We start from the raw sequence: 14304 nt of genomic DNA on the forward strand, positions 1-14304 counted from the left end.
CATTATATTTTGTGTTAAACTCATCATCAGGGTATACTAATCACGATAAAATGGATGGAAAATTTACGCGTCACTGAACAGTCACTGTGCAAACAACTGGCCGTGCATCGTGGAGCCAGCCGGTGGATCTGCAAAGTAAAAAAGACGCACGTGCGGGAAATAATGCTGGAAATGTTGACAGTCCAGCTTCTAGCATCTGGATAACTGGAAACAAGAAGTATTTAGTGGGTGCCCGGGAGGACGCGAAATGTGCGAGGGAAGTAACTGAGGCTCAAACACTTCCCCTATTTTGTTATCATTGAAAGTAAGTGTCCCATTTACAAAGTTTCTTGAATTCTAAAAGATATAGTGAAATTGACAGGGCTGGGGAGGGGGCGAGTCGCGAACAAATGCACCTCACCCACTTACGAGTTTTAAGGAAGACTTCCCTCGAAAAAAATATTTCTCAACTAAGGTCGAACGCATCACGGCAGGACACCAGTAATTTTTTTTTTAATCTTGTCAAAATGATGTGATGTGTACACATTGACAGGATTTATGAGATTATCATAAACATGACCGGCAAATTCTTCTCAAATACAGACAGATTGCATGGTAACCAATGGGCGGCATTTTCATCTTGAGCTCTACTGTGTCTAATTTCCAAGTACAAAGCCTGATTATTTACTTTATTAGATTTCCTTGCTACAGAGCTCAGCGACTGAAGTGCTAATGTTATTGTGATCACCAGTAATTATTTGTGAGTTGTGCAATTATCAGTGGTTCATTTGACGTGATGCTTCTAGAAATACGTATATCCTGAGCACCTGTTACCCCATTTCCCTTCTGAAATGAGTCATACTGGTTTGGGGGAAAAGATTTGTGGGGAGGGGAGTAGATGTGTACCTGATCACATCACTCCATTCCCATAAATGCCCTAGTTGATACCTCAAATGCGGTTGCAGGAATAATTGACCATGAAGACTACGTAAATCATTAAGTTTGGCTCCATTCCACTCTCTCTCGACCACCAGCAGTGCCCTCATACCGATCTCACTTGTGGTCGTGACCAAGGTCACTAAGAGAATTAGACTTGACTGAGCACGCTTTTATCCCCATCCTCTTACAGGTTTTTAAACTTTGCCAGGAGTTTGGTTAGGACAGCGTACCAAGCAAACCGTCAAACACTCTTTGAGTACAGCGTACCAAGCTTCACAAATACTCCATGACAGGCACAAGCTTCCTTCCTACTGTTTTGGGAGTGGGGAGTCAGCAGAAAGCAACGCACAGAGAATGCTGGAGGAACTCAGCAGGCCAGGCGGCATCTATGGAAACAAGTACCGTCGACGTTTCGGACAGAGAGGCTTCGACTAGGAGAGGCGGAGGCTGTAGGTAGATTTTTGCGTGTTTTTTTTTTCCTTTCTCGTTTCACGGTTAGAGTGGGGATGCCACGCAGGATAGTGGTATGTTCCTCTTGCGCAATGTGGGAAGGAAGGGAGACCCCAGTGTTCCTGACGGCTACGCCTACAAAAGTCATCCAGCTGCAGCCTCTTACAGACCGCGTTAAGCGATTGGAGCTGGATCTGGATCTGGATGTGGATGAACTCCGCGTCATTTGGGAGGCTGAGAGGCTGGTTGACAGGACACAGGGAGGTAGTTACACTCAAAGAATCAGGACACAGGTAACCATCAGGTGGGAGAAAGGAGAGGAAGGCAGTGAAGAGTAATCCTGTGGCCATTCCCCTCAATACCATTTTGGATACTGTTGAGTGGGCAGATGACCAAGCAGAGGAAAGCCACAGTGGTTGGGTCTCTGGAACTGTCTGCCTCTGTGGCTCAGAAGGGAAAGGGGGGGGGAAAGAGTGATAGCGGGTTCAATGATTAGGGGATCAGACAGGAGGCTCTGTAGACAAGTACAAGATTCCCTGGTGGTATGTTGCCTCCTAGGTGCCAGGGTCAGGGATACCTTGGATTGAGTTCAAGCATTCTTAAGTGAGAGGTTGAGCTCCGTGTTGGTAACAATGACACGGGTAGGAGACATGACCAGGTCCTGCAGAGTGAGTTCAGGGAGTTGGGTGCTAAATTAAAGGACTTGACCTCCAGAGTTGTGATTTCAGGATTACTATATGCGCCCTGTGCTAGTGAGGCCAGAGATAAGAAGATCATACAGTTTACTGTTAGCTAATGAGATGGTGCAGGAGGGAGGATTTCAGATTTTAGGATCATTGGGCTCTCTTCCAGAAAATGTGGGACCTGTACATGTGGGATGGTTTGCATCTGAACTTGAGGGGAACTAATATCCTTGCAGGGAGGTCTGCTAGATCTGCATGGGGGAGGAGGGTGTGAAACTAGAAATGTACTGGGATGGGAATCAGAGTGCCAGAGCAGGTAGTGAAGTGGTTTCGGGCAAAGATGTTGTTAATCCTACATTCAAATTCAGGAATTGAAAGGTTGAGCATGGTGTACTAATATTCTGAGATGTGTGTATTTCAAAGCAAGGAGTATTGGAGGAAAGGTGGATGAGCCTAGGGCATGGATCAGCACATGGAATTATGACATTATTGCCATTAGTAAGACTTGGTTGCAGGAGTGGCAGGACTGGCAGCTCAATGTTCCAGGGGTTTGTTGTTTTAGACATGACAGAGTGGGAGGTATTAAAGGGGAGCTGTGAAATTGTCACAGCAGTGCTGTCATAAGGTGGGCATTGATGGAAGACCCAAATGTAAGACACAGACACTGAAGTTCTAGGAACAAGACTTGAGTAGAGAACTAGCATGTGACTGGATGCAGTCTAGGAGCTGGGACAAGAACACAGACTACTAAACATGACAAGACAGTTCCCAACTCTAGGTAGTGGCAAACAGCCAGACCTGCCTAGCAAAGGCGTGGACACAGAGACAGTTCCAGACAACAAAAGACAGTTCCTTATGTAGGCGCAGCAAGACTCCAGTCTTGCTCTGGTGGTAGAACTTGACAGCGATACAGGCGAGGACACAGGCAAGGCTTCAAGTCAAATGGAAGGGAACAGTCCAGCCAATGAAGCTGAACCCAGGAGCTATTTATGTAGCCAGCCCAAAATGGGGATCAGGTGCCTCAATTAGAGCACCCAACAGAACAAGGGAAAACCATAAAACCTGGAATAAGGAACGATGGACCGGACCATGAACTGGAATGCAGACCTCATAGACCGGACCATGATAAGTGCTCAGACAGGACAGACTGAAGAGCTTATCTACTGAGGGTATATGTTTGGAACTGGGGAATAAGAAAGAGACAGCCATGTTAATGGGATTATACTTAGACCATTCAACAGTCAGCAAGATTTAGAGGAGCAAATTTGTAGAGAGAATGCAGGCTATTGAAAGAAACATAAGTTTGTGATAGTAGGTGATTTTAACTTTCCACATATTGGTTGGATCTCCCACACTGTAAAAAAGGCTGGATGGAATCAATTTTGTTAAATGTTTTCAGGAAAATTTCCTTAATCAATACATACAGGTCCTAACTAGGAATGGGATTCTTGATCTCCTATGGGGAATGAGATATTGTGGGTGACAGAAGTTTGTATAGTGGAACATTATGCAACAAGTGATCATAATACCATTAGTTTCAATATAATTATGGAGAAGGATAGGTCTGGTCATCTGGTTGAGATTCTAAATTGGAGAAAGTCCAATTTTGATGGTATCAGGATCTGTGGATTTGAACAGGCTATTTTCAGGGTAAATGGGAGGCCTTTAGAAGTCAAATTCTGAGAGTACTTTATATGTTCCTTTGGAATAAAAGACAAGGATAACAGGTTTAGGAAATGTTGGTTTTTGAGAGATTTTGAGACCCTGGTTAAGAAGAAAAAGGAGTTACATATCAGGAAGAGGCAGGTAAGGAACAAATGAGGTACTTGAGTATAAGAAATGCAAGAGAACACTTAAGAAGGAATTCAACAGGGCCGGAAGAAGACATGAGGTTGTTCTAGCAAACAAGGTGAAGGAGAACCCTAAGGGTTTATACAGATATATTAAGAGAAAAAGGATTGCAGATCAGAGTGGTCATCTATGCATAGTGCTGAAAAGAGATAGGAGCAATCTTAAATGGATTTTTGAATCTGTATTTACTTCGGAGATTGACACAGAGTTAATAGAAGTGAAGCAAAGCAGAAGGTGGGGCAAGGACCATACACAGATTCCAGAGGAGTCAGTGTTTGCTGTCTTGAGATAAATTAGGTGGATAATTCCCCAGGGCCTGCCACGGTGTTCCCTCAGACATTGTGTGAGGTTAGTTCAGGAATTGCAGAGGCCATAGAAGAAATACTTCAAACATCATTAGTAAGGGGTGAGATGCCAGAGGATTGGAGGATAGCTAATGTTGTTCTGTTGTTTAAGAAATGGCCAAAAAATAAGCTGTGAAATTATATGCCAATGTGTCTGACATCAGTAGTTATTAAGTTATTGGAAGGTTTGGAAGGTATCCTAAGGGACCGGATATATAAGTATTTGGATAGGGAGAACCTGATTAAGGAAAATCAACATGGCTTTGTGCATGTTCGGTTGTGTCTAACCAATCTTACAGAGTTTTTCAAAGAAGGTACCAGAAAATTTGATGAGGGCAAGGAAGTGAATGTTGTCTACATGGACTTTAGCAAGACTTTTGGTAAGGTCCCACATGGGAAGTTGGCCAAGGAGGTTCAGTCACTGGGCATTTGGGAAGAAGTAGTAAATTGGATTAGATATTGGCTTTGTGGGAGAAGCCAGAGAGTGGTGGTAGATAGTTTCCTCTCTGACTGGAGGCCTGTGACAAATGGCGTACCATAGGGATTGGTGCTGGGTCCATTGTCGCTTTCCATCTGGATGATAACATGGTTAACTGGATCAGCAACTTTGTTGATGGCACGAAGATTGGGAAAGTAGTGGACAGTGAGGAATGCTATCATGGCTTGCAGCAGGATCTGTACCAGCTGGAAAATGGCATATGGAATTTAATGCAGACAATTGTGAGGTTTTACACTATAGGAGAACAAACCAGCCTAAGACCACAGTGAGCTGTAGGGCACTGAGGCGTGCAGCAGAACAGAGGGACCAGGGAATACAGATTCATAATTCCATGAAAGTGGTGTCACAAGTAGATAGGGTCACAAAGAGAGCTTTTGGCACATAGGCCTTCTGACTCAGAATCAGGTTTAATATCACTGGCATATGTTATGAAAGTTGTTAACTTTGCAGTAGCAGTACAATGCAATACATGATCAATATAGAAAAGAAACTGAATTACAATAGTTATATATGTATATTAAATAGTTAATTTAAACTAAGTTAGTGCACAAACAGAACTAAAAAATTAGTATCAAGGTAGTGTTCATGGGTTCAATGTCTATTTAGAAATTATACAGCAGAGGGGAAGAAACTGTTCCTGAATCACTCCATGTGTGCCTTTAGGGACCTGTATCTCCTTCCTGATGTAAGAATGAGAAGAGGGCATATCCTGGGTGATGGGGGTCCTTAACAATGGGTGCTGCCTCTCTGAGACACCGCTTCTTGAAGATGTCTTGGTTACTACGGCGACCAGTATCCATGGTGGAACTGACTAATTTTATAACTTTCTGCAACCTACTTCGATCCTGTGCGGTAGTGCCCCCCGACCCCCCACAAGACGGTGATGCAGCAGGTTAGAATACTCTCCGTGGTACATCTGTAGAGGTTTTTGAGCATTTTAGGTGACAAACCAAACCTCCTCAGACTCCTCATGAAATATAGCCACTGTCTTGCCTTCTTTATAGCTGCATCAGTATTTTGGGGCCAAGTTAGAACCTCAGAGATCTTGACACCCAGGAACCTGAAATTGCTCAATCTCTCCACTTCTGATCCCTCGGAGGATTGGTTTGTGTTCCCTCGTTTTAACCTTCCTGAAGTCCATAATCAGTTCTTTCATCTTACTGACATTGAGTGCAAGGTTTTTGTTGCAGCACCACTCAGCTACCTGGTATATCTCGCTCCTGTACGCCCTCTCATCTCCATCTGAGATTCTGCCAACAATGGTTGTATCATCAGCAAATTTATTGGTGGCATTTGAGCTATGCCTAGCCACGTAGTTGTCTTGGCACGTGGCCAGGTGGTTAAGGCGTCAGTCTAGTGACCTGAAGGTTGCTAGTTCGAGCCTCAGATGAGGCAGTGTTGTGTCCTTGAGCAAGGCACTTAACCACACATTGCTCTGTGACGACACCGGTGCCAAGCTGTATCGGCCCTAGTGCCGTTCCCTTGGACAACATCGGTGGCGTGGAGAGGGGAGACTTGCAGCATGGGCAACTGCTGGTCTTCCATACAACCTTCCAAGGCGCAAATCCATGGTCTCATGAGACTAACAGATGTCTATTATTATTATTAGCTACGTAGTCATGGGTACAGAGAGAGTAGAGCAGTGGGCTAAGCACACATCCCTGAGGTGCACCAGTGTTGATTGTCAACATAAAACTAAGTATTGAGTTTGAGAGGTGGGATGTTATGGAGAAGTTGTATAAGACATTGGTGAGGCCTAATTTGGAGTACTGTATGCAGTACTGGTTCCCTACCTACAGAAAAGATACCAATAATTTTGAAAGAGTGCAGAGAAAATTTACAAGGATGTTGCCTGGAATTGTAGGGGAATTTTGAACAGGTTTGGACTTTATTCCCTAGAGCGTAGAAGAATGAGGGAGGGTTTGAAAGAGGTATACAAAATTGAGGGGTATAGTATGGCAAACGGAAAAAGGCTTTTTTTACTGAGGTTGGCTGAGACTCCAACTAAAGCTCATGGGTTAAATGTGAAAGGTGAAATGTTTAAGGGGAACATGGGGGAAAGCTCTTCACTCAGAGTGTGGTGAGAGTATGCAACGAGCTGCCAGTGGAAGTGATAGATTTATGTTTGATTTCAAAATTTGAAGGGTATCTAGATAGGTACGTGGATGGAGTATGGAAGTCTATGGTCTGGGTGCAGTTTAATAGGAATTGACATGGACTAGATGGGCTGAAAGGCCTGTTTCTGTGCTGTAGTGTTCTATGGCTCTATCATTGAGGATATTTTTAAGAGATAGTGCCCCAAGAAGGCGGCATCAATCATCACAAAGCTTCACCATCTGGGACATGTCCTCTACTACCATCAGGGATGAGGTACAAGAGCCTGTACCCAACACTTCAGGGACGATGTCTCCCCATCCGCCATCTGATTTTGGAATGGTCTATGAACCAATGAACACCACCTTGTTATTCCTTTTTTTGCATTATTTCTTTTTGTAACTTATAGATTTTTATGGTTTTGGATTGTACTCCTGCCTCAAAACAACAAATTCCAGTGTTAATAGATTTGATTCTGATTCAGAAACCACCGTTACAAACATGCCAGATTAGCAGAGGTAATAAGCACTCCTAAGAGAAGCAATATGCATTAGAAATACAGTTTCCTTTTCACCTTTATGGATAAAAGTTTATTTTACTGGCCTGTGATCTGTTCTGTTATCGGAAGAGGTACAGTTTTTTTTAAATTTCTGTGTTGATACATCTACACACATTTTAGACAAAATATACAACTTGTCTGTCTATTCTATGGTGTTGAATGGCAAATATGAAAAGAACAAAATAATTATTAGTCTATATTGAGACTGTACAGGTGACAGATTTCCTAATATGTTAAAGGTTTCTCTTCTTACCTATTTACTCTGTGGTATGGTTTGTAACAGGGCTTTGGGAAAAGTTATGATCCAAATTATGGAAGTGAACATTTGTAAGAAAATATTTTCCTTTTAAAATCCTTTGTCCCAGATGATATTCTACACAAAAAAAGACACCCTCTTAGCAGATTGGTTCATAGAACAGTATGGCACTGGACAAGCAATTTGTCCAAGATGCCAATTTAGACTAAATATCCTCCTCACATGTGTCATCTGTATCCCCCCACCCCCATTCTCTTCATATTTTCATGTATTTTAACAATGACCAATCAGAGATCATGAGTGAGAGAAAAGGTGACTCACACAGGTCAGCAAGTGTGCATTAAAAAGCAGTGCTTCACAGGAGTTTTGGAATTTGAACAACGACCAATCAGAGATTGGGAGCACAAGAAGAGATGACTCACAGAGGTTGGCAAGTGTTCATGAAAAAGCAGCACTTTGTGGGAGTTTCGGTGTTCGAACAGCAGCCAGTCAGGGATCAGGATTCATCAGCAAGGGCAAATAGAAATAAGGCAGGGGCAAGCGGAGCGGCCTTTGTTGGAGTGGACAGTGTTAGAGTGGTGATCTGGGGCTTCAGCATTGAAGCTACAGCAAGGAGAGGTTTGGGTGAGAAAAGGCAAGAAGCTGTGGGTAGAGTTTATATTCAGTTTATTTATTGTGTCCTTCTTTATAATTGTATAGTTAAAACAATAGGGATAGCACTCAACATCAAGGCAGTATTTGACCAAGTATGGCATCAAGGTGCCCTAGCTAAAATGGAGTCAATGGGAATTTGGAGGGAAACCCTTCACTGGTTGGAACCATACCTGACACAAAGGTTGTGGTGGTTGGAGGTCAATCATCTCATCCTCAGGACAGCACTGCAGGAGTTCCTTAGGGAAGTGTCCTAAGAACAACCATCTTCAGCTGTTTCATCAATGACCTTCCTTCCGTCATAAGGTCAGAAGTGGGGACCTTCGCAGATGCCTGCACAATGTTCTGTACCATTCGTGAATCCTCAGATAGCGAAGCAGTTCATCCCCAAATGCAGCAGGACCTGGACAACATCCAGACTTGGGCTGACAAGTGGCAAGTAACATTCGAGCCAAACAAGTGCTAGGCAATGACCATCTCCAACAAGAAAGGCTCTGACCATCATCCCTTGACATTCAGTAGCATCACCGTCTCTGAATCCCCTCCTATCAACATCCTGGGGGTTACCATTGACAGGAAACTGAACTGGTCTAGCCATATAAATACCGTGGCTACCAGAGCAAGTCAAAGGCTAGGAATCCTGCAGTGTGTAACTCACCTTCTGATTCCCCAAACCTGTACACCACTTACAAGGCTCAGGTCAGGAATGTAATGGAATACTCGCCACTTACCTGGATGAGTACAGCTCCATCAACACTCAAGAGGCTTGACGCCATTGACTACAAGGCAGCCCACTTGATTGGAACCCCTTCCACAAGCATCCAATCCCTCCACTATCGAACATTTGCAGCAGTGTGTACTATCTACAAGATGCACTGCGCCAACTCACCAAAGTTCTTAAGGCAGCACCTTCCAGACCCACAACCATCTAGAAGGACGAGAACAGCAGATATCTGGGAACACCACCACTTGTAAATCCCCCTCCAAGTCACTCACCATCCTAACTTGGAAGCATATCACCATTCCTTCATTGTCACTGGGTCAAAATCATGGAATTCCTTCACTAACAGCACTGTGGGTGTACCTAACCTTAGGGACTGCAGTGGTTCAAGAAGGCATCTCATCACCACCTTCTCAAGGGCAACTAGGAATGGGAAATAAATGCTGGCTCAGCTGGTGACACCCATATCCCATAAATGAATAAATTAAAATTAAAATTGGACGCCTCTCTACAGGAAAGATGTTAATAAGCTTGAAAGAGTACAGGGAACATTTACAAGGATGTTGTTGGAACTGGAGGACTTAAGTTATAAGGAAAGATTGAATTTAGAAGTCTGAAAGAAAATTTGATAGAGGTATATAAAATTATGAGGGGTATAGGTAGGGTAAATGCAAGCAAACTTTTCCGTTGATGTTGGCTGAGACTACAACTGGAGGTCATGGTTAAGGGTAAAAGGTGAAATGTTTGAGGGGGAACATGAGGGAAAGCTTCTTCATTTAGAGGGCACAGAGTATGTGGAATGAACTGCCAGTGCAAGTGGTAGATGCGATTTCAATTTCAATGTTTAAGAGAAGTCTGGATAGGTACATGGATGGAGGACTATGGTCAGGGTGGAGGTCAAGGGAGTAGACAGTTTAAAAGGTTCCGCAAAGATTCGATGAGCCGAAGGGCCTGTTTCTGTGCTGTAATTTTCTAGGATTCTATAACTATATTATTGTTTCTATCTAAAATAGTGGTCACTATTTCCAAGACATTCACACACTACCAGGTCTATCACTTGGCCTGGCAAATGCAGTAGAAGCGGTCATCATTGGAGTGGGCTGAGTCAGAGTGGTCAAGCTTTGGCTCAGCAGGTTTCGGCAAGAACAGGTAGAGAATAGGTAGGGTTTTTTTCCTCTTTCTTTTTCTTATTTAACTCTTCAAAGAACAGGGGGTATATCTGCAAGGCCAGTTTACTGTTCTGGGTGTCAGATTTCCAGGAGACTTCCAGTCTCCTGGATGGCCATATCTGCACCAGGTACATCAAGATACGGCTCCTAGAGACCATGTTAGAGAACTGGAGCTGCAGCTTGATGACCTTCGGCTTGCTAGGGAAAGTGAGAATGTGATAGGAGGTAGTGACCCCAAGGCTCATGGAAACAGATAAACAGGTAACTGTCAAGCGAGGGAAAGAAAACATCAGATAAAGAGAGCATCCCCGTTGCTGTCTCCCTCAACAATAAGTACTCCATTTTGAGTACTGTTTGGGCAGGGTTGTAGGTTCTACCTGGGGAAGCAACAGCAGACATGCCTCTGGCACAGAGTCTGGCCCTGTGGCTCAAAAGGGTAGGAAACCAAAGAGGATGCCAGCAGTAATAGGGGACTCTATATATATTAGGGGGACAGATAGGCAATTCCATGGATGCAAAAAATAAACACAGCTGGTAATTTGACTCCCAGGTGCCAATGTTCGTGATGTTTCTGAACATGTCCATAATATCCTGAAAAGAGAGAATAGGCAGCTAGAAGTCATGGTACATATTGGTATTAATGACATAGGTAGAGAAAGGGAGGAGGTCCTGAAAACAGAACACAGAGAGTTAGAAAGGAAATTGAGAAGCAGGACCTCAAGGGTAGTGTTGTCAGGATTGCTGCCTGTGCTACATGACAGTGAGGATAGGAGTAAAATGAGGTGGTAGATAAATGCGTGGCTGAAGAATTGGAGCGGGGGCAGGGATTTCTGGATAATTGGGACCTCTTTTGGGAAATGTGGGACCTGTGCAAAAGGGATGGGTTGCACATGAATCTGAGGAGAACTAATATTCTTGCAGACAGATTTACTAGAGCTGTTGGGATTGGTTTAAACCAATATGGCAGGGGGATGGGAACCAAGATGATAGAGCTGAGGATGAGCCAGCAGGTTTACAAGTAGATGATGGGTGTAATATGAAGGAATGATTGAGTACAATGCAGACAGTGCAAAGAGTTAAATTGTACCACAGAGGCAAAATTCAAAAGGGTTAAGAATACAGGACTGTAGCTGCTGTATTTAAATGCACATAGTATTCGGAATAGGGTGGTGCAATTACAGATTGGTCAGTATGACTTTGTGGGCATCACTGGGACATGGCTGAAGAAGGTCATAGTTGGGAGCTTAATATCAAAGGATATACTTTGTATCGAAAAAGCAGACAGGAAGGCAAAGGCAGTGGGGTGGCTCTGTTGGTAAGAGATGGGATTACCTCTTTAGAAAGAAGTGACATAAGGCCAGAGACTGTTGAATCTTTGTGGGTGGAGTTAAGAAACTGCAAGGGTAAAAAACATTATGAGAATCGTATATAAGTTCCAAATAATAGCCAAGATGTGGATTGTGATTGCAAATGGAGTTAGAAAGGGCATATAATAAGGGTAATGTTACAATTGTAATGGGGGGTGTCAATATGCAAGGGGATTGGAAAATCAGGTTGGTGTCAGATCACAAAAGAGGGAATTTGTTGAATGTCAAGCAACTTGTGCTTGAGCCTACTTGGGGAAAGGTTGTGTTAGATTGGGTGTTGTGCAATAATCCTGATTTTATTAGGGAGCTTACGGTAAATGAACTCTTAGGAGGCAGTGATCGTAATATTATTGAATTCATACTAAATTTGAGAGGGAGAAGCATGTCAGATATATCAGTATCGTAATTGAACAAAGGGAATTACAGAGGCATGAGAGAGGAGCTTGCCCAGGTGGATTGGAGGTGGTTACTGGCAGGTATGGCAGCAGAGAAAGATGGCTGATGTTTCTGGGAATAGTTCATAAGGCACAGGATAGATATGTCCCACAGAAGAAGTTGTTTTCAAAAGGCAGAGGTAGGCAACTGTGACTGATAAGGAAAGTTAAGAACCGCATAAAAGCCAAGGAAAGGGCATATAATGTAGCAAAAGTGAGTGAGAAGTTGGATGATTCGGAAGTTTTTAAAATCCAACAAAAGGTAACCAAAAACAGCTATAAGGGAAAAGATGGCAAACTAGCCAATAATATAAAGCAGGATACTAAAAGTATTTTCAGTTATATAAATAGTAAAAGGGAGGTGAAAGTTGGTATTGGACCACTGGAAAATAATACTGGTGAGATAATAATGGGGGACAGACTGTGGAAGACACCAGCTGTATGCCAGAGGTCTGTGAGCGTCAGAGAGCAGAAGCGATTGCCATTGCTGTTACAAAGGAAAAAGTGCTAGGCAAACTGAAAGGTTTTAAGTTGGATAAGTCACCTGGACCAGATGGACTACATCCCAGAGTCCTGAGAGAGGTTGCTGAAGAAATAACAAATGCATTGGTTGTGATCTTTCAAGAATCTCTTGATTCTGGCATGGTTCCGGAGGACTGGAAAATTGCAAATGTCACTCCACTCTTTAAAAAGGGAGGAAGACAAAAGAAAGGAAATTATAGGCCAGTTAGCCTAACCTCAATGGTTGGGAAAGTGTTGGAGTCTATTATTCAGGATGAGGTTTTGGGGTACTTGGAGACTAATCATAAAATAAATCAAAGTCAGCATGGTTTCTATAAAGGGAAATCTTACCTGACAAATCTGTTAGGAGTTCTTTGAGGAAGTAACAAGCAGGGTGGACAAAGGAGAGGCAGTGGATGTCACTTACTTAGATTTTCAGAAGGTATTTGATAAGGTGCCATATATGAGGCTGCTTAACAAGATAAAATCTCATGGCATTACAGGAAAGATACTGGCAATGATAGAGGAATGGCTGACAGGAAGGAGGCAATGAGTGGGTATAAAAGGGGCCTTTTCTGGGTGGCTGCCAGTGACTACTGGTGTTTCTCACTGGTCAGCACTGGGACCGCTACTTTTCACATTGTTTGTCAACGACGTAGATAATTGAATTGATGGCTTTGTTAAAAAGTTTACAGATGGTACAAAGATAGGTGGAAGGGTAGTTAGTGCTGAGAAAGCAGTGCGATTGCAGAAGGTCCTAAACAAATTGGAAGAACGGGCAAAAAAGTGGCAGATGGAATACAGTGTTAGAAATGTATGATAATGCATTTTGGTGAAAGGAGCAAAAGTATCTAAATGGGGAGAAAATTCAAACATCAGAGGCACAAAGGGAGTTAAAAGTCCTCATGCAAGACTCGTGCCATGTTAAATTTACAGGTTGAGTCTGTGGTAACGAAGGCAAATGCAATGTTGGCATTCATTTCAAGGGGAATAGAATATAAAAACAAGAAGATAATGCTGAGGCTTTATAAGACACTGGTAAGGGCACAACTGGAGTAATGTCAACAGTTTGGGTTCACGAGGATGATTCTGGGAATGAAGGGGTTAACATATGAGAAGCATTTAGGAGCTTTGGAGCCTGTACTCACTGGTATTTGAAAGAATATGGGGCATCTCATTGAAACCTACCAAATGTTGAAAGGACCAGATAGGGTGGATGTGGAGAAGATGTTTCCTCTGGTGGCATATCCAGAACTAGAGGGCACAGCCTCAAAATTGAGTGGTGACCCTTTAGAACAGAGGTAAGGATGAATTCTTTTAGCCAGAGAGTTGTGAATCTGTGGAATTCTCTGCCACAGACAGCTGTGGAGGCCAAGACAGTGGGTATATTTAAAGCAAAAATTGATAGTTTCTTGATTGGTCAGGGCATCAAGAGATATGACAAGAAGGCAGGTGTAGGGGATTGAGTGGGATCTGGGATCAACCATGATTGAATAGCAGAGCAGACTCAATTGGCTGAATGGCTCGATGTCTTAAAGTCCTATTTCCAAAGTACACCCAGGATGTTCTCGCTATATATTACTGTATTTTAAGAACCCCTCTTGGGTGCACTGAAAAAACCCTCCCATCTAAGCTTTTTGCATTAAGGTAGTTCTAGTCAATACCGAGGAAGCCAAATGCCCCATTATAACAACTCTGTTGCTTCATCACCTTCCTTTCCATAACCTGTCTACCTATCTCCTCCTCTGCTCCTTGGAGGCTATAGTGGGGGGGGGGGGGGGGGTATAATATGATCCTATCAGCATAA

The 14304-nt window shown here is 43.2% G+C and overlaps 1 protein-coding gene across 1 annotated transcript in view; it reads right to left on the reverse strand.

Annotated features, from left to right (window-relative positions):
• The window catches only part of kcnk9 (potassium channel, subfamily K, member 9), a 98183-nt gene extending 91306 nt beyond the window's left edge, over positions 1–6877 (reverse strand). Inside the window, exon 1 of the mRNA XM_072261317.1 lies at positions 6865–6877. The gene's annotated coding sequence lies outside the window, so the exon portion shown is untranslated. The remainder of the gene's footprint in view (positions 1–6864) is intronic.
• Between the last annotated feature and the right edge of the window lie 7427 nt (positions 6878–14304).

This window comes from Mobula birostris, chromosome 1, assembly GCF_030028105.1.
Source record: "Mobula birostris isolate sMobBir1 chromosome 1, sMobBir1.hap1, whole genome shotgun sequence".
NCBI lineage: Eukaryota > Metazoa > Chordata > Chondrichthyes > Myliobatiformes > Myliobatidae > Mobula > Mobula birostris.